Raw genomic sequence first — 18296 nt, 5'->3', positions numbered from 1 at the left:
GAGACAAAGTAATATTTGATGATTATCATAAAGCTCTAACTAAATCTTCTATTCTTAAATCAGCACCCAAACAATCTTTAGTAAAATTTAGAGATATAGTGCTATCAGCTGAGATTATTTGATCTGATGATAGCAATATTAAGTTTATACATTCAATATTTAAAGACTATTTTGCTGCTATCAAGATTATCAAGTTATATATTCATAAACAATATATATCAAGTTATATATTTCTAAACAACAAACTCCTAAAAGAGAACATAGCAAATATACATTTGCAAGCAGAGTGTTATGATAAAGAAGTTTTATTTGTGGCAGCCAAGGAATATAATACAGGAATTGCCCGTTTTGTATTAAATAATTCAGATAATTCAAGTAGCATTGTTGATTCTAAAGACACGTTTGTCAAGATAATTTTGCACACGGCTGCTAACACTGGTAACTTGGACATGGCAAAATTTTTGATAAATGAAAAAAAGGCCAATTTGAATGCTAAAGATGTGAATGGCGAAACAATTTTGCACGTAGCTGCTGTTCCTGGTAACTTAAAGATGATTAAATTTCTGTTAAATGAAAGAAAGCTGATTTTAATGCTAAAGACAATTTTGGCAGCACAGTTTTGCACGCAGTTACGAATTCTGATAATTTAGAAATTGTTAAATATCTGATAGATAAAGGTGCCAATGTTGATGCCGAAGATAATGCTGGCAGTCCAATTTCGCACGTGGCTGCTGTTCCTGGTAACTTAAAGATGGTTAAATTTCTGATAAATGAAAAAATCCGATTTTAATACTAAAACCGTGAGTGGCGCGATAATTTTGCACGCGGCTGCTATTTCTAGTAACTTAAAGATGGTTAAATTTCTGACAACTGAAAAGAAAGTCGATTTTAATGTTAAAGACGGGTATGGCGGGCCAATTTTGCACGTACAGTGAGACAAAAAAGTCGTCCGAAAGTACTTACTACTAGAGAACGAAGAGGTATCATCAAAGAAGCAATAAAAAATCCTTTTGTAAGTGCCAAAAGCTTAGCTGTTGACATCGCAACATATTCGGAAAAAGAAGTCAATGCCCAAACAGTTCGAAATGTTTTACATTCTGCGGAAATTTATGGTAGAGCAGCGAGAAAAAAACCGTTCGTTAATGAAAAGAATAGAGAGAAACGGCTCGGGTATGCAAAAATATATGCAAGTAAGACAATGGAATTTTGGAAGACGGTTATTTTTTCAGAGGAGAGCAAGTTTAATCTTTCCGGCTCTGATGGAAAAAGATTTGTGTGGAGGAAACCGAACACCGAATTAAATCAAAAGAATATTATTCCTACAGTAAAACATGGTAGTGGTCATGTCATGATATGGGGCTGTATGTCACATACCATGAAGTAGGTAATTTGGCTTTTATTGACGGTACAATGAATGCAAGCGTCTATATCGATGTGTTGGGAAATAATTTGTTAACGAGTGCAACAAAAATGGGCATAAACGAATCGTTTCGATTCCAACGCCGAAGCACACGGCAAGGAAAACAAGGGAATGGTTATTGTACAATGTACCAAAACAACTTCCTACACTGCCTCAATCGCCGGATACACTGTCTGACAAAATCAAACTTTTTTTCTGGGTTCCTATAGCCACTATGAAATTCTTGTAGAGCTTCACTCCCTGAACAAGAATCCGAAAACCGAATTGCTCCATCACCCTCAGTTTTTTAAATAAACGAACTTTTGTAAAAACCCAAAATTTTCTCTTTCGAAGAGGAACCTCACTTGCAGGTAAATTCGCACTATGATTTCTTTCACAGCTACGTTGATTAGCATTTCTCCGTTCTTAACAATTACCTTAATAGAACGAGACAATTCTTGTTTCTTATGCCTATATTTAATTTCATTCCTATACTTTGATAACAGAAGAATTTCCATTTAGAAAGAAAGAGTTTCCATTTAGAAGAAATGAATAACATTCGTATTTAGTGGATTGCGGATAAAATCTTCATCACGAGTCTGACTCGTTGTTATAGCGCAAGGGGTTAATTATTCAATTGTATCCCGCGCGTCTTCCCCGAGATCAATGGTAGATGTTAAAGACTTTATGGTACGCCTAATTTATTTTATAACTTTACTTCTTAGAATAAAATGTGCAAACGACTTATTGATCTCCCATAATTTTAGATCATAAAAATTTGCGAATGTTTTTGAACTTTTAGATTATAGTATTTATATCTACAGGGTGTCCCGAAAATGTCTCGCAATCCGGAAATGGGAGGTTTCTGAGGTCATTTGAAGCAACATTTTCCTTTACGAAAATTTTCTCCGAGGCTTCGTTTACGAGTTATTAACGAAAAACACTGATCAATAAGGGGCGAGCTCGGCTGGCGCGCGGCGGCCCAGCCAACGAGTGCACAGAGCCCAGTTCCGCTCATTGGCTCGGCCGTCTCGCACCAAATGATCTCGCCTCTGATTGGTCACTGTTTTTCGTTAATAACTCGTAAACGAAGCCGCAGATTGCATTTTCGCTAAGGAAAAAGTTGCTTCAAATAACCTCAGGAATCTCTTACTTTTGATTGCGAGACATTTTTGGGACACCCTGTATATGCATATGTAGGTCTATGTTCACCACGTTTCTTTTTGCAGCAAATATAACGTAACTATGTTTCTCGTACTGTACACCGTGAACCTATCTACGATTATTTCATTATTTTCTAATACGTATTTAACCTATCCAGGATAGTGGAGCCGGTTACCGTGCCGTGAGCAACTGGACCCTTGATTTGGGGATAACTAATTGGGGATAATTAATAATAATTTCGGGCATAACTAATTTTATATTTATCGAATAAGACATGTTACATTTTTTGTTAAAAAATAAACGAAATAAAAGAATAAAACATTATATTTATCGCATAAGACATATGAAATTTTATTATTCAAAAATAAACGTCATTCAAGAAGAAAAGAATAAAAGAACTTACTTAAGTATTATACGGTAAATGTAAAGTTAATTATACCCGAAAACAAATTTCCCTTTCAGCTAAAGTAAAAAGCAACAATCCAAGTCTCCCGAAACTAACGTTATTTTCAAATTTCCTTAGCCAATTTCGAAAGTCTTTTAAAACGTAGGGGAGGCCGATGACAGTAACACGGGGGCCGTTGTAACGCGTTAAATATCTGAAAATATATGATAGATATTATTATACGGTTCAGAGAGAGAGAGAGATATATAATGTAAAATGACATTTGGAACACACTCATCTATCATGCTTGAATAAATACGAAATATACGTCTGCATAAGGAAGAAAATAACTTTTCGCTACCAAAAAGCTAACTTTCCTTCTTGCTTTAAAATTATGATATAAGTGCTTTTTTAGCAAATATATTCTTCTTCCTTGTTTTAAATCTCTAATTTCATATGTCCTGAAGAAATATCGACCGTTACTTTGCAATAATAAGCATGTTGTAAATAACAATTCATAATTGAAGTTTCAAAGTGCGGTCGGGGACAATTGTAATACCGACAGTTGGGGCCGATTGTAAGAGATTTCTACGCCTGATTTTCTTCATCTTATAATTGAAATAAGTATCTATATTTATTAGATTAACTAATAAATTTGAAATTGCTATAATTTAATATTATAATTAAACTTTACATAATTAGACTGGTATAGAAATTAGAAATACTAATAAAGGTACCATGGATATAAAAATATATGAAGATGGCTAGGAAACTTATAGCAAAGGCAAATTTAATGAAAAATGGGTCCAATGTTGTGGCTGTAATGACTGGGCACTCAAAGAATGCTATGCTGTGTTACAACCGACCCGGGATCGAGGTCGGTTTTAACCGCTTTCCATATTTGATTAATAACTTCGATATTCCTCGATGGACAACAAAACCGCTGCAACTGAATAATCTCAGACAAGTAGGTAAGAGGTTCGTACAAAAATTGTCGTTGTAAATACAATAATTCATGTATAATCGTATTCTAAAATCAGAGTCTCCCCCTCTACCTTCCCTACCATGTATGACATCGCTCTAGCATTATCAATCCTTAAATCTTCTGCACAATGCTTTAGCCTGAAGAATGCTACGAGTAGGGGAGAGTGGGGTAATAGCAATCAGGAGAGAATAATGGTGAGCATTGTTATTACGAAATGGTACTTCCAAAAATCGTTACTTTTTCGGAACGTGTCCTAATATCACCCCCACATCCTGAAAAATCTATCACTCGATACGCTTCTGTGTGATGCATATCAATTTTGTTTTCACGCGTCGTTGATGCAATATTTTGTTCGTACAACATAAGGTGTAAGTAATTACTAATTGTTAGATTTTTCCTGTATTGAACTATAGTTCTATCGTACAGGTAAATGATTATATCGTAATTTGATGTAAATACGTGTATTTGATTCATGTTTCTTGTATCCACTTCTGTTTATATAATATTTTATACAGCGTGAAAACTAAACGAGGTTCCCGTAAAATGCAAACAGTGCAGTAAATTCTCAGTAATTGACGCTCAGCTTGGAAACAAAAATGGACAATTTGGGAAGAAGGGGTGCGATTATTCGAGCCTTGCGGCTAGTTTTTATAGTTATTGCAATTGATAACTATAGAAACGAGCCGCAAGGCTCGAATAATCGTATCACTTCTTGCCAAATTGTCCATTTTTGTGCACAATTTGAGCGCGAATTGGGGACAGAAATTACTGTAGTAATTTCCACTTGAATTTCTAATACAATTTCTAATTTCAGATAGTGTTTTGTAATGTAGAAAAAAAGTCACAAAGTACTGTTACACAATGAAATTTGCTAGCAAAATCTAATCCATAAACGTTAATTGAAAAACTGTAGCAAAATCTAATTTACAAACATTCATTGACAACTGGAATGCAGACTTCTATAAATTTAGAAGTTATTCATAATTGCACACTCTATTATAGTATCTTTGAAATATATTTATCTTTATACAATTGTTCTACGATGAATATTATTATTTAGTATGTCCGATTTTAATCTATAAATGAAAATAACTCGTTAATTACACACTGCGTAAAAAACGTTTCCCACACAAATTACATGGTTTCGAGGGGGCTACAGGATGACATAATTCATTTTTCTATAAGTGGACGCGTACAGAACCAATGAGGGTCAATTTTGTTTCTTTTTTCAAACGGAATCATATAATTTTGAATACACTTGTCGGTTCAGTCTATCGTTCCGAACAAAAAATTTATTGTACTTCGATAAGTCAAGAGGGTGAGCCTGTAATTGATGAAATGGTCGCAGATTTGCGTTTAAATACAAGGAGGTAATTTTGAACTTCGAATGAAAGATAATTTCAAAACGAGATCGTGTACCGCATATATTTACAGAAATAGTTTTTATTCCGTTCATGCGTAGAATCAACCGTTGAAACAATTAGTATATAATATATTGGGTTGGCAACTAAGTAATTGCCGATTTGTTCAATGAAATAAAAAATTTTGTTTTACTTGGAATGAAGTTTAATCTGTAATGTACTTTCCATTTTGTTCGATGACCTTTTGCCATCTCTCTGACAACTTGAAAATTCCACGCTCGTAGAAAGTCTGATCCTTTTCGGCCAAAAACTGAGTTAAGTGAGATTTTACAGCGTCATCGTCATTGAAAGTTTTACCACGAAGGGAGTTGTCCAGGGATCGAAATAAGTGGTAATCCGATGGCGCGAGATCAGGGCTATATGGTGAGTGTAACATCAATTCCCAACCAATATCCACCAATTTTTGCCGAGTGGACAAAGACGTGTGCGGTCTAGCATTGTCCTGGCGGAAAATGACACCTTTACGATTGACCAATTCTGGTCGCTTTTCCTCGACCGCTGCATTCAATTTGTCCAGTTGCTAACATTCACGGATAATAAAAAATAACATAATAATAATAATAATAATAATTTTATAATATAACATTTACGGATATCATAAAAATGGGAGTGAGAGACATCTATAACTGAAATCGGCAATTACTTAGTTGCCAACCCAATATATATATAGTAGTATATACTATATTAGTACATATTAGATACTATTGTATACTACTATTGTATACTATATATTAGTATATATATTATATAATTAGTAACAGTACACCGTATATGTATACTACTATAATTATTGTTTTGAGCGATTTTATATTACGCAAATGCTACGGCCCTATTATTTGTATAGTTTGTTGATAACGTTGCGGATGACACGGCAATGATAATGAAGCGTTAGCGTCCCAGAATGTTGGGCCATGAAAATTGTACGTTGGATGCCAGGTCTATTCTCGTACCTTGTCTGTGTTACTGTGCAACTATTGGATCGGATTGTATCGAGCGACTGTTAAAAGCAGACGCGGATATCGCATCAGAGCTGAGCAACTTCGATTTCAAATGAAAATAATAAATAACTGTTCGAAATAATTTATTTCGTACTGTTGCTTTCAACGCGGTGTTATTTGAAAATAAGAATAATACCAATCCATTTGAAATAATAACAATCTCGAATAATTATATCGATAGCTTTTGATTTTGAATGAGACAAAAGAAATAATAAAATATAAAATAAATAAAATGCATTGGACAATAACCTGTTAACTGTATGATTATCTGGTTTTGAACGTAGAGATAACGAGTCTTATACAGAGATTGATAAAATTGACGTAATAATTGTTCTGTCGCAATCGATTGCACATCACATGCAGCATACCTTTAGGCTAGTACGAATACTGCACACACATGTTACCGAAAGGTGAGTTTGAACGGAAGTCGTAATGGTTACTCTGGAAGAAAATATGAGCATATTATTCGATTGAAACAGACAATTGGGAACGATAAAGATCGGGGAAAAATTGCGATACAAAATTATATTCATCAGCGCGCTGTTCCTTATCTCGGCCGTCCATCCTCTGTTACGAACATACTGCATAACATCAACGTAACATAAAATAAGCTGGCAAGTAATCAGCGAATAATTTCGTATAGACTATCGGTTAGTATTAGTTCACGAATATCTAGGCGAGCTTTTTTCTTAAACTTTTCTTACGGCACAATTAATTACAATTTTGCTCTTTCTTTCCTTATCGTATAATGTATTATACGTGTATAATTCCTACATTTTGAGAAAATAACACTTTGAATGAAATAACACTTTCATTCGGATTGCTACAGCGATTTTAAGAGATTTTAATTCGACAAATAATGCTCCCGATCATAATTGTATAAACCCATAAACATTCGCTGCCAGTTCTCGAGGCCGTTGCCAGTGTTCTTGCTCCTCGTTATAGATAAAGAATGGCTGCGCGTTTGTCTATACTTATGTCTCATCAATGTTACGTCCATTCTGATTTCATCGGCATGCGCAAACATGTATTCATTACTCTGTTTGATATTTCACGTTCGTAAAATAGCTGTTTGGACAACGATTTCCACACGTTTTGTGAACGATCTAACAAACGAATGCTGAATTATAAATCGTGTTGAAAGAACGATCAGGCGATTAATTTTATTAACAACGAACGAATGCTGAATTATAAATCGTGTTGAAAGAACGATCAGGCGATTAATTTTATTAACAACGAACGAATGCTGAATTATAAATCGAGTTGAAAGAACAATCAGGCGATTAATTTTATTAACAACGAACGAATGCTGAATTATAAGTCGTGTTGAAAGAACGATCAGGCGATTCATTTTATTAACAACGAACGAATGCTGAATTATAAATCGTGTTGAAAGAACGATCAGGCGATTCATTTTATTAACAACAAACGAATGCTGAATTATAAATCGAGTTGAAAGAACAATCAGGCGATTAATTTTATTAACAACGAACGAATGCTGAATTATAAGTCGTGTTGAAAGAACAATCAGGCGATTAATTTTATTAACAACGAACGAATGCTGGATTATAAGTCGTGTTGAAAGAACGATCAGGCGATTAATTTTATTTTTAACAAAAATTACGAAATGAGATCAGCCTTTGAACAGCAGAAACAATGTACCTCTAATTCGGCGAAAATGAAGGAATGATAATATATTTTAGATATTATAATTAGAAATAATTATTCTTATTCGACAAGAATGAAGGTCTGACATCAATTTTCAGGTTGCAAGCTGTAAACGATATTTTTCATTCGACAGAAATGAAGGAACGACTTCAATTTTGAAGTTCCAAACTGTAAATAATTATTTTTATTCGACAGAAATGATGATTGATATTTTGTCTTGTATTTTCGTTACGAAACAAATTAATCATGATGATAACAGTAAATCAACGATTTCGTTCTTTTATTGACAAAACATTATTTGTAAAGGAAGTCCACAATTTCTAAAAGGTTATAGAAATAGGAGCATTGAATCAGCCAAAGGTTAGAATACTTTATAAATCACTGTTTTGAATTAATAGGAATTGTACAAGAGATTTTTGAAAATTTTGGAAAATATATGTATAGAGTGAATATATGTATAAAATATTTCAATGCATACTATTTAATCGTTTCAACTCTGGATTTAGTGAAGTTAGTTTAGTAAGTCAAGGCTTAGCATGTTCAAGTAACGTACAACATTTTATTTCAAAGTTGTTAACAGGACTTGATCCAATTTCAACAAATCCGTTAGTCATACATATCAGGAAAAATGTAATCGACGCAACCTGAAATTAACCGAAGTAATTACATAACAACCTAGTTAGTCATTTTAATAAGCGGCAGTAGAATCCGTAACGCCAGTCATCATTTAAATGTACACTAGCAGATCGTGTGCTTGATTTTCGTTTCATTTTGTGTGTGTGTGTGCCGCGCTACTTTTCTCGCCTCGTTCGTGCCACAAATTTTAGCCCCCGACCTGCGTCAATGATAATTCTTCTTTTCAATTGCAGTATTACCCCTTGTTTGAATGGAGGCGATCGTGTGGTCTTGGACACCCGGTATATAAATACGTGCACGATACGTGAGACATATGTTGTGTTTGAACGGTAACCATAGCGATCCGAAAAACCTTGTTGTCCTGTGTATTCCCCGATAGTACACCGGTGCGAGTCCTGAAATTGCTGACAGGTTTCCTGGTGTGTGCGGTACGAACACTGTCGCCCCAACACGCACATGCGTCCACGTGTATCCACACATTGGTCATTTAATGGAGTGAATCGCATGTGCCTGCGTGTCGTATGTGTGTGAATCCGAGGCAGCAGGAAATCATGAATAGTGAACGCACGAACGTCGTTGTTGCTCTTTTGATTCCAGTGCAGGTAAAATGATCCATCAGCATGACAGAAACGCTTTGGAGAACGTCGACGATATCGTCCGTCACGTATACAAATCAAATTATGCGCAGCGGCGTGCATGTAAACTGGAAAATACCTGCTCTTAAGTCGCAATGTGCTTTAGTCAGCTGACTTATCAGATCCTGCTCTCGCTAACGATGACTAGGGTGGTCCTTGTTTCTCGACTTTCTATCTTTTCTTGTCTCCCCTTGCGACGCGCAGCGATGCGAGCAATGGAAAAAGATAAAAAATATAATATAAATATAAATATAATATATATAATAAAAAAGATAAAAAATCAATATATATTTTTTATTATATATATATATATCGCAATGATATCATACGTGTAACGAAAGGAAGTCATATTGAACACTTGTAAACAAAAACTCACACATTTTCCCGTTATATTCGTGATTGAATTATAATTTCCTGTGTGTAATTTTTTCAAATATAAATTTTTGAAATCGGATGATTCTTTCCGGGGAACTCTGTATAATATATATATACAATATAATATATTATATATATATATATACAATATAAGATAAAAAATCAATATATATTTTTTATTAATAAAAAATAATATAATATATATTGATAATAAAAAATAATAAAAAATATATATTGATTTTTTATCTTATATTGTATATATATATATATATATATATATATATATATATATATATATAATATATTATATTGTATATATATATTATACAGAGTTCCCCGGAAAGAATCATCCGATTTCAAAAATTTATATTTTAAAAAATTACACACAGGAAATTATAATTCAAACACGAATATAACGGGAAAATGTGTGAGTTTTTGTTTACAAGTGTTCAATATGACTTCCTTTCGTTACACGTATGATATCATTGCGATATGAAAGTTCTTGCCAAACACGGTGTAATGTATCTCTGGTAATTGTTTGTACAGCATCACAAATGCGTTTTTTCGGTTCATTTACACTTGTAGGTAAAGGTGGTACAAAGACAAGATCCTTCACAAATCCCCAAAGGAAGAAGTCGCATGGGGTTAGGTCGGGTGATCTCGGAGGCCAACTGTGTAGAACCATATTATCGGATGAACTGCGACCAATCCAACGGTTTGGTACATGAGAAAAAAATAATAAAAAGTAAAACTCGCACATTTTCCCGTTATATTCGTGTTTGAATTATAATTTTCTGTGTGTAATTTTTTAAAATATAAATTTTTGAAATCGGATGATTCTTTCCGGGGAACCCTGTATTATATATTTTTTATATATTATTATATCGTAATAATCTGGAATCTTTATCCACGCGTAAATAATGGAAAAAAAAATAAAAAAGTAACCCTCAACACCCAGGAAACACGTTAGCATGGACAAGGATCTACTTGCCTTTGCCCCTTGAGCATTTGCCTGTTATATCGCAGTGTTTCTAACATCGAGTTATTCAAAGTACACGGCAATAAATATAAATATGAATAGATTGTTCAATTGAAGGTACTAAACAGTTGTTATTTTTATTGTGAAATGGTTTAATTACTTATCGCATATGTAGTTTTATTATCTTGAGATTACATATATCCATTAAGGACCTACATACTACGGTGTTCCACAAGTGTTCGTACACCATTCAAAATGCAATAACTTTCTCAAAACTGAACTACATGTCTTGAATTTTTGTTTAGGTGATAGAGGGACTAATCTACTAAACGTTGACTAAAAAGCTTTTTTAAATTTTACTATTACTTGGAATCAGAAGAAAAAATTAAAAATCCTCGTTTTTTTTCTATTTAACCTTTTGCACTCGAAGCTATTTTAACTGTAAATATAAAATCATTCTTCTAACTTATAGTGTTTTTATTTTATATGGCAAAATGCATTTTATGCATATGAAATTGACTCTTGGGAGTCACACAACAATTACACTCTTAACAATTTGTTAAATCTAAATTTTGTTGATATAAAAATTATTTTAAAACGTGATGTAACAAATTCTAGCGGTGCCTCAGAGTCACCACTCGAGTGCAAAGGGTTAAAGTCGCATCCATCTCTTTGGGTTATTAACGACTATATTGAATATACATAGAATACATATAATATACATATATAAATATGGTTACATTATGTTTATTGTTATAATCTAGATTGATTGAATAAGATTAATGTCGGTTAAAAATTTCATAAAGGGTTTTATGATTTCAGTTTTGTTGAGTACTTCTTTGAGGTTGTTGGGTAGTTCGTTTTGCCTTCTTTTGTTATGGTATTTTGGGCAGTCGACTAGAATGTGTTTGACAATGATTTTCGTGTTACAGATGTCACATTCTTTGGGTTCTTAAAAGAATGGATGTCTTTCGTTCAATTCAGAACACACATTCCATTTAAACAATTACACAGACACAGAAGAAATATGGATGTATGGCATGTATGGATCAATGTATCTCTTCAATGTATGGATATTAAGAATGGATTAAAGCACATCCGAAAAGCTTCCAGACTAAATACTTGCAAATATCTTATGAACAATGTGCTATTTATGTCTAATTTTTGCAAATATTTTCCTACATATCGTACATTTCGTATCTATTATGTTAGAATGTGTTACCCGACACCTAATAATTCTTAATAAAAAGTGTTTCGAATAAAAATTAATCAGTCCACAATTTCTAAAAAATTACAATACTAAATGTTACTAAAAGATTTTCTTATTCAACAAAAAAAAACAAAGTCGTTGCAACTTTTTTTTTTAGATAATTGTATATTATTTAAGATCGCACCACTGTGCGACGCTGTGAGGAAATGATGCGTGCAAGGAAGCAATCGGAGGGGACAAGAGTATGTTTCTACACCCAGTAGATGAAGATAGATAAAAAAAATACGGTCATAAAACTGACTTTGAAATTAAACAAACTGTTGTGATACATTTATGAGACACCGCTAATAAAAGGAATATATTTTTTGGTAGAAATTTACAAGACTATAAACGAAAGAGTGCATACTTGTTATTTTAAAAAATAAGAAGAAATATTTTATTTTGTATTTTTAATAGATAAGATAATTTTGTAACCAAGAGAAACAGACGGATGACAGCGTAAACAGGATATATGCGTCCTAGCACTTTAAATAAAGAGATTGGAATTGGAATTGGAACCGGAAGCAATCGGAATTATTATTTTAGAAATACTGTTCAACGTTTTTGACTAAAAGACAATGCTCTGGATTACTTTTGAAATAAACACAGTGTATGTAAAATCTGACGAGGGACAAATCCAGGGACAAAAGATCTTTTCATTGTACCTTTTATCTCTAAGTTTAAGGGTTGTTCTCACTTTCTTACCATGAATGGTGGTCAATCAAAAAAAAAAGATATGTATCAAATATTTGTTCGAAAACTACCTCTCTTACAGAAATTTTCTCAAAATCGGTGTATCTGAATTCAATGTAAATCAATGGTAAATAAAAAAAGATTTTGCACATGTTTTTTAAAATAACAAATCCAAGACATTGTCTGTTGATCAAAAACGTTTAACAATATTTCTGACCTAACGAAATACAATTATGTTTGAAAATGGAATGAAATTGAGAGAGTGATTTGAAAAAATTTTTAACGCAATTGCGACTTCATTTTCTTAACAAATGTTACAATTTACTAAAAACAGAACCGCAAAAAATATTTTTGTCCCCTATAGTTAAGAGCTAAGGGACTCTGGACATTTATATTATATCGACGTGTTCGGGTTTTTAATGAATAAACACCGGATGTTTGTGTATTTATAGGATCTGCAGATAGTGCAATAATAATTGACGGAGGAAACTATTTTTTCAATTTAAATTGTTGTAAAATGACGTAAAAAATGAGAATTTGGTTAAAGATCCATAGTCCAGTAATTAACGTTGCGTTAACTCTGCACCCTTTCGATGTTCACGTCGAGCAGTTTTTCGTTTACCGTCGAGTATATTTGTTATGGAGAATGAAAAGCCGGCTTTTTTTATTTAAAGTCAGGTGTAGGTAAAAGAGAGAGAAGGAATATGTCCATAATTTTACAATATGTTAGAGTAATAATAAATTAAAGATTAATAAAGAAAAGACAAAAATCAAGGAGCTATAACATTTGTGTGGAATATTCATAGCACTCTTTCGTTTGTTTCTTATAATAAGACTGCGGATATTTATGCGATATACAGGGTGTCCCAAAATTATTGTACAAGCGAGAAAGAGGGATTCCTGAGGTTATTTGAAGTAAATTTTTCCTTAGCAAAAATGCAATCCGCGGCTTTGTTTACGAGTTATTAATGAAAAACATTGACCAATGAGAGGCGAGCTCGCCTGGCGCTAGGTGGACGAGCCAATCAGTAGAACTGGGCTTCGTGCGCTCATTGGCTCGGCCACTTCGCGCCAGTCGAGCTTGCTTCCCATTGGTCACTGTTTTTCACTAATAACTTGTAAACAAAGCTGCGGATTGCATTTTCGCTAAGGAAAAAATTATTTCAAATGACCTCAGAAACCCCTCATCTCCCGCTTGTAAAATAATTTTGGAACACTCTGTAGAAACTTTTTACATTTGTTGTAGAAAATATGAGTAACTCAGTTGCATTAACATTATGAAATGTATTTGATCTATTCACATAATGTGTCACATTACGGACACTCATTTTTGTTACTAATGCAGTCTATTAATGCAATAAAATTAGAAGGAAATTTAGAGTAATTCCGTATAATTCCGTTTATTCCTTTCGTGGAATGGGAAACAGAAACAAATATTTTTACTAGCAAAAATTTACTTTACGTAAGATTATTTTTGAAAAGTTTGTTGTTTGTAGAGATTATTCAATTTTCAATAAATAGCAGTAAAGTCTGTCGCATGTTTTCTGTGATTCAGTTACTTATTGAAACAAAATAATCGATATTTCATGATCGCTATTCGTATATAATTCATTATAAAAATCCAAGACACGTGGAATAAGTTACGTACGAATACTAATCGTAAAGTATTGATTTCTGTGGTCCGCGACAGAAAAAAAAACACGCGACGACCATTGTTTTGTGACTGTCGCGTGGCCTGAAGGTGAGTTGGCTGTAAAAAGTTTAAAAGTTTAAACAAAACAAGCATTAAAATGTTCATTTGTAAAGCATAGTAAATTTGTTCAACCTTTAGAATGGCATTAATTACATTTCGCTTCTAGAGTCATCGAAACTTATACAATTATTATATTATATTTATGGCATTACTATTGACAAAGCATTGTTTAGATAATAAAGTAAGCAGAAAGTTTCTTTCGTCTACTGGAATGTTATTAATTGTAGCAATTAAAGACGTTACAAAATCAAAATCAAATTCAAGTGTAATGACTAGATTGTGGATTTTTATGCAAAATAAAAATTGTTTCCATCAATTGTACAGAACAAAAGTTTAATAAAGATGTACTTTTTCTTTTTATAGTACCAATAAATTCTAAATAGGGTAACAAGGTACTTAAATTCTCCCAATGTCTTCATTGCTCTCATTTCACTTTCCAATTTTTGCCATAAATGCATGAAATCCGTAGTCTAGTAATGACTTATATATAATGTCGTAAAAACCGATCGTTATTAAAATTAAAATAAGAATTAAAGAAAATTATTCGTTGCTTTACAGACGGTTTCTAGTAAATATTTGAGGGTCGATTAGAAATAAAAAGAAATAAAAGTCGATTAATCGAAAAATGCAGATTCACTGGAAACATTTTCGTAACTAACAAATTAAATTTGAAATCTCTGGTTGATCATGATCGATTCGGAACATAAACAGGGTACGCGACGCACGATAACATCAGCGTCAGCGTGTCGTTTGATCCCCCGAGGATGATAATTGCAATGCTAGCTAAACACGAAGATAATTTTGACGAAAGAAAGCAGCTGATATCTACAAGCCTATATTACGAGTCGTACACTTCCGGGTTGTTCAAGATCCGAATCTCTAATACGGAAATACATAATTGTTTCGTCGCTGGGAAATAAATTATTTTAAATTTAAAAAGAAAATTATTCGACAAAACGTACATTATAATCTTCTTTCCTTATCGTTTCATTCGATATCTAAATGTGTTCAACTCGTGAAAAATTAATAACGTTTCATTTCCATTCCAATTAATTTTAATTTCATTCAGAGTTTGTTATTGTCTTTGTCAACATGAAAAATCGAAATAAATATTTAGCAGCAGAAATATTAATTTTAGCGTTTATAGAATGGAAGATAGTTGGTATATCTCTTTCTGCCTATCGGTAATTTCTAATTGTTTCTAAAATATGAGTTTGTTCATTGGAAAATTAATATTTCCTCTGTAGGAAAATTAACAATTAATAAAAATTACTGGTCTACTAAGTTACTAGTGCCCAATGTTGTGTTAACGCATATTTTTTCCAAATTTTTTTTCAGCGAATTTATATTTTTTTAGTCGCAATTTTTCCTTCCGCTTGGATCACAGGGTTTGTGGAACTATTTTCACGAGTCCGATAAACCATGCTATCTTTAGTCACGAGTACCTTCTTTTATGCGTTCTTCTTGTGTAATAAATTTCTATTTGGAGTCCCACATTATAGTGTAATATTTATATCACTAGTAAAATAATATATAAGTATCTTATTTATCGTTTTTAAGTCATTTCATGTTATTTTATCTACATTTATTTATTATCTTCCATAAAATGCATCTTTCTATTTTTAAATGTATACTTTCATAAGCATAATTATACATATAAAAATGATCTTATTTGATCGATCGCGACTTAATTTTATAGCGAGTGTGAACTGCACAATAAATTGTCCAATGACGGCAACAGTTACGCGTATAAATTAACAAATTATTTCGAGTAATAACTACAACGTACTAATTTTTTTCGGATTATTATTTTAAAGAGAATTATAAAGTCCGTTTTAAGTACATTCTATGTACAGGGTGTCAAAAAATGTTTCGTTGTGACTGAGGTAGGTGAATTCTGCATCCTCGGATCGGTGAAAATCTGTCAAAAGAAGTTCCCACAAAAGTATCCTTGTTCGTCACTTTCGAGGTCAAATTTCTTTTCAAATTTTTACTCGTTTAAATGTTTACTTCCAACATTGTTTATAAAACGATTAAAAACTAATTTCAACCTTGACGTTCTATGATATACAGGTTCAACCTTTTGCAAATCATAATCACCTCACTTTAAATCTTTATCCTTTCGCGAATGAAATTTATTTTATGGATGTCTAAAGTGAACTAATATAAATATAACTTCAAATATATTTTACAAATTACCTCGGCTATTACTATAGGAATTGAATGGAGACAATCGGGCAAAGTATAGTTAGATTTGAACCATAGAAGCATACACAAGATCCAGGAACTATGTGATCTCGTTGGTCAGACAAGGCTTATTTTACTCTTTCTATCACCTTCAACGATGAGTCAATTGAAGTTTTCCCAAAAATACAATGTGCTAATTACATCGTGGATGTTATTAAGCGTCCCTGTACACATATTGTCATGATTATTTTATGAATATGTCTACAATAAAATAACCATGTCAGAAGAATCATTGTAAATTATTAGATGAAGGTATGTTCACTATTAATAAGTATTTCAAGTTCATTATAACGACATGTTCGCTATTACGTAAGTATTTTAGGTTCACGGTAAAAATATGATCACTATTGAGTATTTTAAGTTCATGATAAAAATATGTTTGCTACTAAGCAAGTGTTTTGAGTTCATTGATACATACATGGAATACAATTCAAAACTTCAGAACAACAAATTTACATTGGATTTGATTGATCTTACAATAATTTAAAGAAAAAACAAAGTGAAAGAACTTGCTTCACAAAGGGGCAATTCGATCTTGTGAAAGGATGAATTTGATTTGCATGCGGATGAATTTAATTTACAAAAAGAAGAATTTGATTTATGAATTTATATTTATTAAAATATATATAAAAATAATAAAATATATATAAAAAGGATGAAGTCAAAGCGCAAAGGGGCGAATTTGATTACCACAACGGAAAATTTAATTAAAGAAGAATTTGATTTATGAAGAATTCGCAGTGCAAAAAGGGTGAATTCAATTTGATGAAAGATGAATATAATTTGCAAAAGGATGAATTCAAAGTGCAAAGGGGTGGATTTGATATGCAATAAGGAGGAATTTAATTTACAAAAAGAAGAATTTGATTTATGAAGAATTCGGAGTGCAAATAAGGTGAATTCAATTTGATGAAAGGTGAATACAATTTGCAAAAGGATGATGTCGGAGCGCAAAGGGGTGAATTTGATTACCACAAGGGGAAACATAAATTACAAAAAGAAGAATTTGATTTACGAAGAATTCGGAGTGCAAAAAAGGTGAATTCAATTTGATGAAAGATGAATATAATTTGCAAAAGGATGAATTCAAAGTGCAAAGGGGTGGATTTGATATGCAATAAGGAGGAATTTAATTTACAAAAAGAAGAATTTGATTTATGAAGAATTCGGAGTGCAAATAAGGTGAATTCAATTTGATGAAAGGTGAATACAATTTGCAAAAGGATGGATTCAAAGTGCAAAGGGGTGGATTTGATATGCAATAAGGAGGAATTTAATTTACAAAAAGAAGAATTTGATTTATGAAGAATTCGGAGTGCAAATAAGGTGAATTCAATTTGATGAAAGGTGAATAGAATTTGCAAAAGGATGAAGTCAGAGCGCAAAGGGGTGAATTTGATTACCACAAGGGGAAACTTAAATTACAAAAAGGAGAATTTGATTTATGAAGAATTCGGAGTGCAAAAAAGGTGAATTCAATTTGATGAAAGATGAATATAATTTGCAAAAGGATGGATTCAAAGTGCAAAGGGGTGGATTTGATATGCAATAAGGAGGAATTTAATTTACAAAAAGAAGAATTTGATTTATGAAGAATTCGGAGTGCAAATAAGGTGAATTCAATTTGATGAAAGGTGAATAGAATTTGCAAAAGGATGAAGTCAGAGCGCAAAGGGGTGAATTTGATTACCACAAGGGGAAACTTAAAT

The sequence above is a fragment of the Megalopta genalis genome, chromosome 5 (assembly GCF_051020955.1).
Source record: "Megalopta genalis isolate 19385.01 chromosome 5, iyMegGena1_principal, whole genome shotgun sequence".
In the NCBI taxonomy this organism is placed as follows: domain Eukaryota; kingdom Metazoa; phylum Arthropoda; class Insecta; order Hymenoptera; family Halictidae; genus Megalopta; species Megalopta genalis.
This window is presented reverse-complemented; position numbering follows the sequence as displayed.